Source organism: Arachis duranensis, chromosome 2, assembly GCF_000817695.3.
Source record: "Arachis duranensis cultivar V14167 chromosome 2, aradu.V14167.gnm2.J7QH, whole genome shotgun sequence".
Classification (NCBI taxonomy): domain Eukaryota; kingdom Viridiplantae; phylum Streptophyta; class Magnoliopsida; order Fabales; family Fabaceae; genus Arachis; species Arachis duranensis.
The window spans coordinates 52,569,897-52,574,510 of record NC_029773.3 but is presented as its reverse complement, the minus strand read 5'-3'; the positions used below and the strand labels follow the sequence as shown (position 1 = coordinate 52,574,510).

The following is a 4,614-nucleotide window of genomic DNA, read 5'->3' as shown; positions in this document are numbered from 1 at the left end:
TGTGCTCGCATATTTGAGGGTTGATTCCCACTATGTCTGCCAAACTCCACCCTATTGCCTTCTTATGCTTCCTCAACACATCAAGTAGCTGTTCTTCTTGTTGAGAAGTCAGTTCTCTTGCAATAATAACTGGAAGCTTCTGCTCATCTTCAAGGTAAGCATATTTGAGATGTGGAGGGAGAGGTTTCAATTCTAACTTTTGATCATGGACAGGCTCTGGGTTATCTGGGGCTTGTGAAAATGGCGAAATGTCCTCATTGTCAGTTAAGAGGGTCCCCACACTTGGACCTTGTCCAGTGTGCCTCTCTTCAAACTCTTCCTTTTGAACTTCAGCCACACTTTCGTCTATGACATCACACTGGAAGATAGAACGATCTTCTGGGGGGTTGTTAATGACTCTATTCAAATTGAAGATTACTATGCGACCATCTATTTCAAAGGAGTATGTCCCTGAAAAAGCATCCAATTTGAATTTTGATGTCTTCAGGGATGGTCTTCCAAGTAGGATTGATGATGGCTTATCTGAATCATTATGGGGCATCTCCAAGATATAAAAATCAGTGGGAAATGTGATCCCTTTAATGTTCACCAAAACATCTTCAGCAACTCCAGCAACTGTAATAATGCTTTTATCTGCTAACACAAAACGAGCTGCCGACCTTTTTAAGGGAGGGAGCCTTAAAACATCATATATAGACAAAGGCATTATACTGACACATGCTCCTAAATCACACATGCAATCATAAATTACTACACCACTAATAGTACAACTAACTATGCAAGGACCTGGATCACTACATTTTTCAGGTAATCCTCCCATTAAAGCAGATATAGAACTACCTAAAGGAATAGTTTCTAATTCATTAATTTTATCTTTATGGATACATAAGTCTTTTAGAAACTTTGCATATTTAGGTACCTGCTGAATAACATCAAAAAGGGGAACAGTTACCTCAACCTTTCTGAATATCTCTACCATTTTAGGATCAGGTTCCAGCTGCTTCCTAGGCTTCCTTGCAAGTTGTGAAAATGGAATGGGAGTAGTGTTTTCTGTGGTGCCTGCACCTTTTTGTGCCTCTTCCTGTGGTTGAGCTATCTCTTCTTCGGCTATGTCCTGTATATCCTCTTCCTCTTCAACATCTTCGATTTCTACCACCTCTTCAGCTGAAGCGTATTCTGGTGAGCTTGGTTCCACCTGATTCCTCTCCTGCAGTGTGGTTCCGGACCTCAGGGTGATGGCATTAATTCCTCTCTTTGGATTGGGTAATGGTTGAGAGGGGATTCCAGTGGTGCTTGAAGGTTGGTTACTAGAATTTTGTACTGAACCAAGTTGTGTTATAAAAGCTTGTAGAGTAGAGGTGAAACTATTCAGACTGGCGTTAATACTGTTCACGATGGTATTTTCCATGGCCAGTTGTCTTTTCTCAAAAGCTTGTAATAATTCTTCATTAGAAGATACAGAAGAATGAGTAAATTGAGAGGTTTGCTGCTGATTGTTCGGTGGTCCTTGGTTTTGCCTCAGGTGAGGTGCTCGGTATGGTTGATTTTGCTGCCTGTTGTTGTAATTATTCTATCTCTGATTTTCCTGATTATCTCTGCCTCCCCTATTATTGTTATCCCTCCAATTCTGGTTTGAATTGTCCTGCCATCCATGGTTATTATTTCCACTTTGATTGTACCCTTGGTTGGGGCGGTCATAGAAGTTGTGAGTGGATGCCACCATGTTGTCTTCTTGTTGGAGCTGCGGGCATTCATCAGTGTAATGGCTGTAATCGGCACAAATTCCGCAAATTCTTTATGGAACTAGTTGTTGGTTTTGCTGCGGTTGAGTTTGCTGAGCTTGTTGATTTAACTGCATTTGCTTCAGCAGGTTGGTCATTTCACAGATGCTTTGATTTAGAGCAGCAGTCTCTATGCCAGAAGATACTTCTGCAACGGCCCTTGAACGGCCTTGCTTCTGTTTGTGGTTCCGAGTAGATTCAGCTAAATCACTGATCAATTGCCAAGCTTCATCAGTGATCTTGTACTTCTTCATAGACCCATTACTGGCACTTTCCAATTTGGTCTTATCTTGGGATCTCATACCTTGTGTGACATAGCTGAGTAGCACGATCTTGTCAATCATGTGGTGGGGGCATGCTTCTAGAAGATTATTGAAGCGCTCCCAATATTCAAAGAGAGTCTCATTGTCATCCTGAACAATTGTAGATATATCCTTCCTCAGTTTATCAGTAACTTCAGATGGGAAGAATTTCTCCAGGAACTCCTTTCTGAGTTTATCCCAGTTGGATACGTTTGCTAGTGGTTGAGTGTAGTACCACTCTCTTGCTTTTCCCTCAAGAGAGAACAGAAAAGCTTTCAGTAGATTTGAAGTTTCATCAGTGCCATCACGCCTGACAGTAGAACAGGCTGCCTGGAAATCTCTGATGGTGTTTTTGTGGAAAAACGAATTTCCAACACACAAATCCAACCGGCAAGTATATTGGGTCGCATCAAGTAGTAATAACTCACAAGAGTGAGGTCGATCCTACAGGGATTGATGGATCAAGCAACTTTAGTGGGTGATTAGTTTAGTCAAGCTAACATTGAAGGGATATTGGATGAAATGCAGCCAACAGAATTATAAATGACAGGAAACTTAAAGTTGCAGAAAGTAAAATTGCATAAAACTTAAATAACAAGAAAGTAAAATAGCTGAAACTTAAATTGCAAGAAAAGTAAATTGCATGAAAAGTAAAGGGGGGTTGGGTGCTGGAAATTAAAGAGAGCAATAGATCAAAGCTTAGAACAATTGCAAGGAAATTAAATTGCAGGAAAAGTAAATTCAAGGTCACAGTAGCTTAAATGTAAATTGCAGAAGAACACAAGCGCAGGAAATTAAATTGGGAGCAATGAGATGCAACAAAGAGACATAGATCATTTCTCAAATCTCAAAGTGAAACTAACAATTTCAATGAAACAGTAAAAACAGAAGGAAAGCCAAGAGCTCAATTGCTCACTTGATCAAGACAGAAACAAAATTTAACTCAATTGTGAAATTCAGAAAAGAAATTCAAGATCTCAGGGGGATCAAAGAGGCTAGAAAAAAAGTCTAGATCTCAAGCCCTTCCTTGATTCAATAGAGAACAATTTGCAAAAGAAAAAGAAGATGAAAACAATAAAGGAAACTCAGATTTAATGCAGAAGAAGAACAAAGAGATTTCAGATCAAGTGAAACAGAATTTCTTCAATTCTTGATCCAAAATTCAAAACAAAGCAAGGAAAACTAAAAGAGAGAGCTCTCTAATCCTAATGCTCCCTAGTGGAGCCAGCTTTCTTTCCAATCGAGCTCCCCTTTTGAAAATGAGAGTGATGCCTTTATATAGGCTTTTTTACAAAATGAAAATAAAATGAAATTGAAATTCAAAACAAATTCACAGAATGAAATTTCTAATCTAGCTTCTCTGTGTGCCTTTGAGTCATGTTGAATGGGCTTCGCTTGCTTTGGATTTGAGGAGAAATGGGTTTGATTGGCCTTGATTCAATTTGGTGAAGAATTGAATTTAAATGAAATTTTAGTTAAATTTTGGCACATGTTGCTCCCAGGAGGCTGCCCTGCCCTTGTGGAGGGCAGGGCAATGTTGTCATGGTGCGTGTTGCCTCCCTGCCCATGCGTGCTTGCTGCTGGCCATGCCAAGTGCTCATGCCCGTGCCAATTTGTGCGCTGGCCGTGCCAAGGATGTGCGCCATGCTCTCCTTATGGGCAGGGTAATGGGTGCTTCCAAGGGGAGGTCCCAAGTTCAAGCCTTGGTGAAAGCTTTTGGGGAAACAATTCTCCTTGAATTTTTATGAAGAGTGCACGACATTACCCTCCAAGAGAGCACTCTGCTCTCCTTGAGGGCAGACTTCCTTGGTTTCCTTGTGTCTCCATCTTCGAGCCTTGGTGGAAGCATTTTGGTTTATTTTTGCTTGTTTTTAGCCCTTAAAGATGCCTTTCACTCATGCCTCAATTGTATGCCAAATATGGATTGCTATATATCGTTGGAAAGCTCTGAATGTCAGCTTTCCAACGCAATTGAAAGCACATCAATTGGACGTCTGTAGCTCAAGTTATAGCCCTTTGAATTAGGCATGGTCATGCTGTGAGCGCCCAGATTTTAACTTAGCGAAAATTTGCTTCAACCTCACTTTGCTTTATCACGATATTGCCCTGCCCTTGGCAAGAGCAGGGCAGTGTGCGTGCTGGTTGCTTCCTCCTTTGATTTGGTCATGGGCCACGCTTTTAAGAGCGTGGCCTAAGGCTCCAAAGTGTGCTCCAACTTCAAAGTGTGCCCCAAAGCTCTTTTTTTCTCCTTTTTAACTTATTTTGTGCTTCTTTGCTTCTTTTTCTTCTTATTTCTTACAAGATTTATAAAATTAAAAGATCAAGAAAATATATCATTTAAGCACAAAAGCATTCAATATTTAAGCACAAATCATCAATTTTTTGTATGAAAAAGCATAGAAAAATAGGTATATGATGACATGTCATCACAACACCAAACTTAAACCTTGCTTGTCCCCAAGCAAGAAAAGAATCATGCAATAAAGATTGACAATCCAAGGTAAGAAGAATAGCAACTCAATGTTCATGGT

General features: G+C 40.2%; 1 non-coding gene across 1 annotated transcript; it reads left to right on the top strand.

Moving 5' to 3' along the window:
* Positions 1 to 2,119: 2,119 nt before the first annotated feature.
* On the top strand, positions 2,120 to 2,227 carry LOC127745217 (small nucleolar RNA R71). Its single transcript, XR_008006414.1, has one exon. It is a non-coding gene; the product is annotated as a small nucleolar RNA R71 (small nucleolar RNA).
* Positions 2,228 to 4,614: the final 2,387 nt, after the last annotated feature.